The following is an 11,061-nucleotide window of genomic DNA, read 5'->3' on the forward strand; positions in this document are numbered from 1 at the left end:
CTTTTTTTTGTTTCACACAGTCTTAAAGCCTCTGGAGGGGCTCTTTGGGTTTATCCACTTGTATCTGTGCATTGGAAATGTGCACACATCCTCAGAATCAGGCTGTTTCATCCCATGAGTGGAGGGCTGCCAGTTTAAAATTGCTTGGGCTATACTTCTCCTCTTAAATGTGGAACACTAACCTCAGCTTATCCAATTTGTCATCATTAAGAGCAAGCCAGGGATGGATGACAAGGCCAGAAGACTGTCCTGTCTTGGTCACCACAGTTTTACTTTCATTACTATCAAAAACCCAGGAGAGAAATACTAACAACGATGGTAAACTTCCACTTATATTCCTCTAGTTCTGCACTACTAAGAACGTTCTAGTGGGGTCTGCCCTCAGCTCTGCATGTCTGTGCTTTTGAAAATATCTCGCATTTCAGAGATTTCTAGTATCATGTGCCTCTCTTTTTCAGTTGGAAAGTATTAACTTAGTTGTATAAGTTGGAGAATACATGCAATTGCTTCTGCAAATAACCCTATAGCATGTCAAAGCCAATGTTCTCAGTTCGCTGATCCATCAAAGTCTAATTTCTTATTTCAGCGTGCCCCTGTTAACACAATTTAAAAAAAGACCCCAGTACCAGCAGGGGATTTTCATTACTGTCAGGGGCCGAGGCTCTGGCCAAAGTCTTTGTCTGGAGCAACTGGCCCTCCTGATGCCCTCTGGGATAACTGTAAGGGCGATTGTCTGGGTGGTCACCTTGTGTCCATTGCTAGCTCTATCCCCAGCTGATTATCAGCGGCCATTTTTTTGGTGTCCTGCTGGGATCTGCAGATGGGAGGGATGGAAACCTCCATCGGGCCCCCAGCCGTCCTTGACTGCAGCTCAGCATGTTGAACCGGCCCACCCTCCTATAAACGCTTCCCTAGCTCAACCTTCAAAGGCGCGGAGGTTTTATGTCAAAGATAGAAGGGCTAGTGTGAGGTGTTTCTCACCCTTTAATCCTCTGATGTTGATCAGTTACACACGTCTTCAATTTATGCTGACAGCTTCATAGCAGGACGTGCAGTTATCAGGCTCGTCCTGCAAAGCCTTGCTAGATGGCAAAACCTGCGGATGTTTGCCTTCCATTAAATAGCTTTGCCTTTCATTTAAAATACACTCATCAAACGCAGGAGGGACTTCTAGAGGTCATTCGTTCTACAAAGTGATCAATACTTTATAAAAAAAAAATTGAGTTAATAGTTGTATTGATGTTATTGTTGTAATAAGTACTTCGATTTGATTAGATTTTTGGGTTGCACTGATCTTAGGGCTTTTTAAGTCCAGACTGAAGTATGTTTACGACTATTGGATGGTTTGCCATAAAATGTGTTCAGTATTAATTCTAATAACTTTAGTGACTCCTTGATGTTTCCTCTGATGCCAAAAACAGTACAAATCCTGCCAGCAGCAAGCTCTTACAAAACTAAGGATAGTCCCATCAGCCTTTGCTGTACTTTGCATGCTTACACGCTAAACTAAGGTGGAGAGCATGGTCAATATTATAAGAAGAATCATAGCATTAGCATACATTTAGTATGAGCTGCTTTAGCCAAGACTCAAGGCCTTGTTAGGGCCTGAGCTTCGACAGAGTCGGAGCAGAGGACCTATTGTAATCACTAGAATCATTATTATTATTATTGGGGCTATAAATATTTTGAAGGCCTTAACATTCAGCATTTTTTTGCATTTCTCAGGTGCCTTATTTCAACCAAATCCCCCTATAGTTGTAATCCGATCAAAATAAATCTGGTGCTAGTTATTCCGCCTCTAATTTAAGCAAACAAAAGCATTAACTCTGGGTTTAGCAGGCGAAATATTCTAAATCTGGTGTTAAGGCTGCCCGATTGGGTACCGCCAAAATGACACTTCTGTTTGTTATTCCCTCGAGTAATAACAAGATTATATATGGATACGGTCTGTTTATATTGGCAGCCCCCAGATAAATATAGTATAATAAATGTATACAATTACATTAATGTATAATATCAACAATGACATAAATATATGAATCAACACGTTTAAGATCAGAAATGTTTTCACAATAGCACTCTTAACAATTCCATTGTGATTTGTATAGTGACTGAGGGGTTATTAATTTAAAGGGATTGACTCAGGATAACATAAAACTGTATTAAACATTTATAGTCCATTAGATATTCCAGCAGTGCTTTAATGTTTTTCAAGAGGTACAAAGTTCCGCAATTCACAGCTCAAGCAGCTGCAGGTAAAATTAAAGCTTCTTCTCTAAATGAGTCTTGGGGTGCGTTCACACCGCACACGAAAGCTTTTTATAGTGCAGCTATCGACTGATGAGGACATGCAATTTCCATAAAATCTTAATTGAAGTAATTGTAGAGACTTTGCTCATGTTGCAGTGTTTAATGAGTGTCGATAAGTGTGTTTATGGTGTTCTTGTTGTGGTATCTAATGATGTAAATAAATAACATACATCTTATTAATGCACAGTAATGAACTTGTTTTATGGTATTATATTTAGATTAGGTAACATTACCCATTACTACAGTAGACATTCTGGGCTCTGTGTCAAAGACTGACTTGATCCAACCAGTTTTAGCTTAGTCATTTTGCAATTTTCCATAATAGCACTCTTGTCAATCTCATTGTGATTTATATAGTGTAATTTAGAAGAGTGTGTGCGGGTTAAAAAGTTATATAAATTAGTAGAGCCTTAAAGTTCTGAATTTATGAACAACTACTACTTTTCTAACTTATTATCTAAGGATCGTAATATGCACCTACTGAACAAAATCCTTTATTTTATATATCGGATAGTACAATACAGAATGTGAGACAGATGTAAAATCACTTTTATCTAGGAGTTTCAGAACAGCTCCTGATTCTTACAAATCTAACCTCACTTGAAGAATACTTAATACATCTAACAAAAACGCTTCATCTCCCACGTAAATCCTTTTTATTCCAGAAATGTTGTCAGTATCGGCACATTTCCAATTGATGGACTTCACATAAATTATATCCATGTATTAGCAAAGGGCACACAGTGTATACTTCCTTATTCAGAGAGAGATAATTGGTCCCTCTGTGGCCGCACAGTCGTCCTATATATACGCAGAGAGGAATCTGCAGTAGCCATGGTAACCAAGAGTTGCATTGATACCCATTTGTATTTTACCGAACATCGATAAAACCATAAAGCTACTAGATCCCTCCGACTGTCTCGGTCTGCAACCCCCACTCCCCTGAACACTCGCCGACTCATCGTGTCCATATATTTTCTCTTCGTCGTATGCTTTAAAAAACAAACAAACAAGAGCTTTAGATGGTAGCATGTTTTGCAATTAGAAGATTTTAGATCACATCTGGATATGAATGATTTCACTTGATCTCTGCAGGTTGCACGGACTGTGAATCTGAAGGTCACTGCTGAGAAGATTCCCTGAAGCCAAAGCAAGATGAAGCTCAGTAACAGCCCCGCTCACTGAGGGGATTAGAGAGACTGCACTTCATTTAAAAATGAAAAGGAAATGCGAAGTAAGAACACCAATTAATTGATGGTAATAACGATATGCAAATAGGGGTCACCGGTGAAATTAAAGGAGCAATCTTGCAAGGAATATTGTGATTAATGTTTGAGTTATTTTTCAATCTGCACAATGTTTTTAAAAGCAATCCAGTTCTTCCTGCTTGGTAATTCCACTGTTATTTATAACCACACAGCACGAGGCAACACTGTCAACTCAGGTGTTTATTCATGTGTGGGCCACCTGGAGGAACATCGAGCTGCTGTTTGATCCACTGCCACGGTGAGTAATGATAGTCTCATTTTAAACCAATTACAAGGAATATTAGTGGAAACCTGACACAGAGGAAGTTCTGACCTTTAACCTTGCTTACCCAGCATAAATTACAGATTGTAGATTGAATATTATGCACATTATTCCTACAAAAGTGTAACGAATAAAAGAGACAGGAATCAGACAAAAGATTCACGCACTGTTTTATAAGCTCCCAGCCGTTTCAACTGCGAATCGTTTCCATCTGAAAGACATTTTACACAATAAACGACTAACAATATGTTAATTAATCTCCCACTGCTCTCCCACTCCCCAGCTTCTCTGTAGTGCTCAGAAACAAGCACATGTGTTTGTACTAAAGATAAGACTCCCGATAAATCTACCTCAAATAACTTCTTGAATAAAAAAAAAACTCAAATGAAGCTACGTCATTTCCTAAAACAGTCATTTTTACAAAAACAAAAATAATTTTCAGCTGCAGATTAATACATAAAGGGTTCACTTATGAGTACTATTAGTATCAGGGAGTGTATGTGCATATTAGTATAACATATTATAATATAATGCATCATAAAAGTACTCATAGTGCTGAATAGTCATAAGCATTAAATATCATTACATATTAAAATATCATAATTGTTATGGAAATAATTATCATAGACGCCAAGATGTGACATACAGGACAAACCTTGACGTCTGTTTACCTCCTTTAAGGACACAGGCTGAACAGACGTAGGAGGTAAACAGACGTCAGGGTTTGTCCTGTATGTCACATCTTGGCGTCTATGATAATTATTTCCATAACAGTCTTCTCTTTTTATCATTTATGATAACCTAAAACATTAGTCTAATAATAATTTGGTCAATAATTAGCTCAATAGGCGTCTCCAGATTCGAGTGTGGTCTCACCTTACATTAATTACATCACAAAGTAGAATAAGATTGAAACATTCAATCACAATGATTGATACAGCCAATCATAATAGGAAAAATCATCTCTCATCAGTGTTTGATCATCTTTTGTCAAAAGCATAATAATGAACACACATAAAACACAGGTGCACAATGGCTAAATATTTCTGATAAACTAATATGTTATCAAACGGTAAATGGTAAATTAATATAACATTTAGAATCATTGAGAAGGGGTGATATCCACAGGGACTAGCTCACCTTTAAATTACAATAACATTTCTCTGCTTTGGACTGATGAGTATATGATTCTTGCATGTTAAATGACTAACACAAACCTTACATTTATGCATGTGCATGTGTCAGGAAGGCTCCCAAATAATTCTGAGGGGCCTGTCCTATTTTTGTATTTAAATGATAATGTGCTAATCCATTACTTTGAGTTGTCTGCACTCAGGAAAACATCCCTATCAGGTGTTAACCCAATAACTAGGACAGCTCTGAAGGCCAAGGGTCAGAGAGAGAGGGTCACACTCTCCGGCTGCAGAGGGCACCCCCAGCCACGGGCAAGGAGGCACGAAGTCGTTCGAGATGAGAGGATTCTAATCTTCAACTATCTGAGGAGATGGGATGCTTCTTCACCATTCTGTGCGGTGGGCTCAGGCAGACAACCCTGCGGGACGAGCGAGGACTTCAGAGGCTTCATACAAGGTTCCTTGTTTCTTGGAGGAGCAGATGTCTTCCTAACCTCTCCCATCACGGGGGGAGACCTGGATGCGCCACTTGGAATACGCAGTTTTGTCTGGCACTGCTCTCAAGCAGATAGCAGAAGGAATGCAGGCGGATGAGCCTCCGTTTCACTGGGGGATCAACTACAGTGCTCACTGAATGAGCCACAAAAGCAGAGCAATTGGGGGGTTGAAATATGGCGCTCTGATGACGAAGAGTTTGAGCCAATCAGCACCTCCGTGCTAATCTACAGTATCAGGATGCCTTTACACACACCAGACACTTTTTGTCATAAAGAGAGGAGGAGAACGAGTCAGAAAGACTGAAGGACACGTTTTTCCAGCTCCCGTACAAAGATGAACTTTGAATTGATTGTATATCTTGGATGTTTACATATGTACAATTAATGACTGTCTTTATATTTCCAATGACCAGACATGTGTTGAATAGTGGTGATTCATATATTTTTGCCGGATCAGATTACACTTTCGCACTAAACAAAATTAATTCAGATTATAAAGTATTGAATCATAAGATATTTCTACTATTATCACAGATAATGTTAATATCCTTAATCGTCCAGCAATCAGGCTTAACAACACTACTCTTTAATGTATTATCCATGCACAGAAAGACCTACAATGATGTTTCAAGTACTGGATTAATTTCAGTTTTGGCCCAAAACAAATATTTATAATATTTCATATAACAATTATGTAGCATATTTGATCCTCAAATTAGAGAAGTATAATTTAAAGAAATTGATATTCTATATTCAACATTAGATAAACACAGAAGAATCCTTTCCAAGTACCATAAGTAGATGCTCAGGTAAGTATGGCTAATAGGAATAATTGATTGACTTAATTTGGTACAAATCAGTGGTAGCATTCACAAATGTAATAATTCAAGTTTTAAGAATGTTTAATCCTTCCTTTCCAGGTTTTTACAAAAGTCTTTGAATATTCGCCTAACTTTTCCTTTTCAGATTTTGAACAATGTACTTGACTAAAATGAATGTATTGATTTGACTAAGTGCCTTACTCTTGACTAAAGCGTATTTAAGTAGACGTAAAAGTAATCCTAAAATTGAGGACACTGCACTTTTGCAGATTACAGATTGATCAAATCACCAGTGTGAATTATATACTCTAACTGTGAATTTTTAGCTGGATCTCTTACGATCCTAAGTTATAAAATACTTTTGACTAGTGATTGCCTTGAAGTAAATCTTTAAAGCGGCAAGCTGGTTTTGATTTTATAGTTTGATAAGTGAAATTAACTAATGGTAAATGATAAAGGATATTAGTTTAAAACAAATATTTAGCCATTGTGCACCTGTGTTTTATGTGTGTTCATTATTATGCTTTTGACAAAAGATGATCAAACACTGATGAGAGATGATTTTTCCTATTATGATTGGCTGTATCAATCATTGTGATTGAATGTTTCAATCTTATTCTACTTTGTGATGTAATTAATGTAAGGTGAGACCACACTCGAATCTGGAGACGCCTATTGAGCTAATTATTGACCAAATTATTATTAGACTAATGTTTTAGGTTATCATAAATGATAAAAAGAGAGGACTGTTATGGAAATAATTATCATAGACGCCAAGATGTGACATACAGGACAAACCTTGACGTCTGTTTACCTCCTTTAAGGACACAGGCTGTTTCAGCCAATAATGTTATTGTTCCCATTCTGTGACCGGTCAATACTGGGTCACAGATGGTCTGTATTGTGGGTACACTGGGACACTTCCTTCTCTGTTGTCTGAGGATTCCAGGGCATGACATATCCAAGGCCATAAGTGGCGGAAGCTGGTAACTTAGTGTGCCCAAACTATCTAAAGCTATCTTATCAAAACATGTTGATGACTCTCTGTGGAACCAGTTAAATGGGCTGGCAAGAGAGAGGCTCTCCAGAATTGACGTGGCAACTCTACCGTGAAGTCAGAACCTCTGGCTCTTAGACTTGTGATGTGAATCCTCCGGCCGTAACTCCAAATAAACCATCAGTGTTTGACATCAAAGCTACTGCTCCTACCGTGTCTCCTTCCTGAGTCGGTGACTCCCACTGCATAGCTACACAGAAGTTTCCTCTACAATAATGTTATATACAAAATATCATAACTTAGAATGTCATTGTATAATGAATATCATATTACTTCATTATTGCCGGTCACATACTGACTTTCTATGTACAAATATTTGTTTACTCTACAAGTCACAGTGGATATTTATGATGACTTATAACCGTCAATGGGTTGTATCGGTCTACATCTCAAGAATATCATAAAACAGAGACACCCAATTAATACTTGAAGTTACTTATAATCGTATTTTAATTCATTATAAAAGTAATACAACTGCATTATAAAATGATGTGAATTCAAGTTATTGTAAAGCATCAAGATAGCAGACCTTACAGTATGTCATTAACAAACACCTTATGATGTGTCAGTTAATTGTTATAGCAGGATGAATGTTGCATGCTTTTATATAAAAAACATAGCTATAAGCACATTGTAACTTAATGTATGTATGTTTATAATGCATTTTGACATGGGCATAATAGAAGTGTTATAAAGTGTTATAAAAATAATAAACTCAACAATAGTATTTGAGACATGTCAATCATTTGTTTGTTGAAACAAATGCAAGAACATTCTGTGAAAGTCTTCTTAATTAGATTGTGAAAAGACAAAAGGTTATACCTCTTCTTTGTTTGAATCATAACCTTTGAAAATTCAAGTGACAGTAAAGGACTCACTGTCAAACCAGATCAATACATATATGTGAGAAACGTGTGTTTTGTAAATAACATTTATTGAGCAAGAAAAAAACAGTGAGGAGCAGTGCAGTTGTACATCAGTACAACTTAACTATAAGCTTAACTAGTACGGATCCATTGGGGGCAAATAATGATTATAGAACTAAGTCCCTGGTTATTGTAATTGAATCGTTAATTAGCTATCAATAACCTGTAACATTTCCTTTCCCCTGGTGTGTAATTCAGCCTTTGTTGCTATGCCAGAATAAATTAGATGCCTTTTGGCTTCATTTACAATATTGATAATAGTTTCATGTTTAAAATCCACCCAACGGTCATTTACAGTAACTCAGATAAAACGTCTAAAATGTATTTTACCTAGTTCATAATTGAGTCAATCTTGTGGTCTTTGAACATCAGAGAGTCTTATCATTGGACACCTGATTTGAATCTAAATCTTTATTCAAATTGCTCAGCATGTAAGACTCAATTTCTCTTTCGTATGGTTAGATAGTCAGAATACTTTCACAGAATATTACATTTATTTTATGGAGTATAGTACACACATATATTATATTCTTCAGTTGAAATGTTATTGCTGTTTGCTGATGTTGGAGAGAATCTCTGACAGTCTTTCTAAACCAAACCTTCCCTTACATCTGCACGTCATTTGTGTGCGAGACATTTTAATAAATGAAGCCCTGGTGCACTTTATAGCTTGTGCAGACTAATGAAAACATTGTTAATCTCAGCCCTCCCACATGCATTCAGCCTGAACGCTGCTGGTGTGCAAACAAAACCAAAAAACAATCTGGCTTCTTTAGATTCTCATCACAGCATTATCATTTCCATCTCTGCCATAACATGTCTCTTATGTGAATATGCTGCATGCGATCTCCTTATTGATATTCATGATTCCTGTTCAGACATATAAATGAACTATTACCAACTGTGCAAGACATCTAGACTAATTTATCCACATTTCCCACAATTGTATCTACGCCTTCTGCAGTTTGCATTACTTAGTAGAGCATCTCTTTGTTTTCTTCCCTCTGCACTCTGTTAGCAGACATATACGTCTTTGTAGCAGCAAATGTGTCCTCCATAATTACATTTGTACACACTTACATACACACACGTAGGCTAGGCAAGGCAAGTTTATTTATACAGCACCTTTCAACACAAGGCAATTCAAGGTGCTTTACAAAAATGAAAGACATTCAGACAAAGGCATTTAAAAACAGTAAAACATACTCCAAACAAAACCTAAAGGTTTTCTGATTCTGATATCTCTGCACTACAGTTCATATACACACGTACACGAACACACACACACACACACACACACACACACACACACACACACACACACACACACACACACACACACACTTACCATGTATACATCACTTCAGGGGACATTACATTGACTTACATGCATTTCCTGGAGACTTATCCTAACCTTAACCATAACCAACACATGCCTAACCCTAACCCTTACCCTTAACCTTACCCTAACCAAGTCTTCACCCTAAAATGAATGATTAATGATTCCCCTTATGGGGACCTCCATGTTGTCCCCCACACGTGACTGTGTAAACAGATTTAGGTCCCCACAAGTATAGTAATGCTAGGCCACACACACACACACACACACACACACACACACACGCACACACACACGCACGCACACACACCTGCCTTACAACCTGAAAAGTGGTTAATCAATAAAAAGATGATTATACACGTAAATACAGCATCTGAACACAAGGTCACTGAAATAACCAATGCACAGAACATGACAGTGAATAAGACAATCAAACAATTATCCCATCATTCATTTATTTCAAAGCCATGGGCACACATATAAAACTGTTCTATGGATCATCTGGGTATTCATTAGCAGTAACTCAATGCACCTCTTAGACCACTAAAAACACCAAACAGGTGGTCAAATTCAACCTGGAGTGTGGTTTGAATTATGCTCCTCTTTCAAAATCTTCCGTGAGAGTCAAACTTGTAATAGAACCAGCCTTTTCTTTTATGTTACCTTGTTAAACCTTTTGATATAGGTCCTTTTTGTCAGTGCAATAACCTCAACAGCATAAAAACAAGGCCTGGATCACAATATGTGACTTCTCGAAAATCAACAGTATTACCTTAGGTTACCCTAGCAGTTCAATTTTCACCTGAACACATAGACATGTGGAGTGTGTCCTGAAAACATGACTGTGCACCCATCTGTCTGTGTCAGGTAAAATATACTTATATGAAACACTGCAGCAGCTGGGAATATGGATTTATAAATTGTTGTTATACTCTGTTCGACCACTTGAGAGCACTATTGCATACACAAATAATGGATTTTTGTAAGTGCACTGATAAATGAAGGGAGTATTCTGCACATGTGCATTGAGTATAAGTATGTGAGTGTGCGTGCATGCATGTCAGTGAGCATGTGCATACACAAGAGTGTGTTATAGTGTGGTTTAATCATGTTGATTCCCGTAACCTCGTATCCAAAGCTTTCAGTGTGCAGCCGTGCAATTTGTTTCAATTGTTGCTACTTACAGACCTTTTCTGCCTTAAATGAAAAAGATGCAGCACCCCAGGGTTCTGCTCGAAAATGAAACTGAAAAATATTGCCTGTCATAGCTGTCAGACTCCATATCCACGGTCAGTGCTGCTGACATTTCCTATGAGTGTCTGTTGTATTGCCTTGGCATTTGGAGAGAAAGCTGTACGCGTCTCCCTGGCACATAGCTGGACTGAAAAAAAAGGTTTCCAGATCACAATCACTGTTTCCATGACAGCATCAATGTTGACAAGGGGGGC

The sequence above is a fragment of the Gymnodraco acuticeps genome, unplaced genomic scaffold (genome assembly GCF_902827175.1).
Source record: "Gymnodraco acuticeps unplaced genomic scaffold, fGymAcu1.1, whole genome shotgun sequence".
Taxonomy (NCBI): domain Eukaryota; kingdom Metazoa; phylum Chordata; class Actinopteri; order Perciformes; family Bathydraconidae; genus Gymnodraco; species Gymnodraco acuticeps.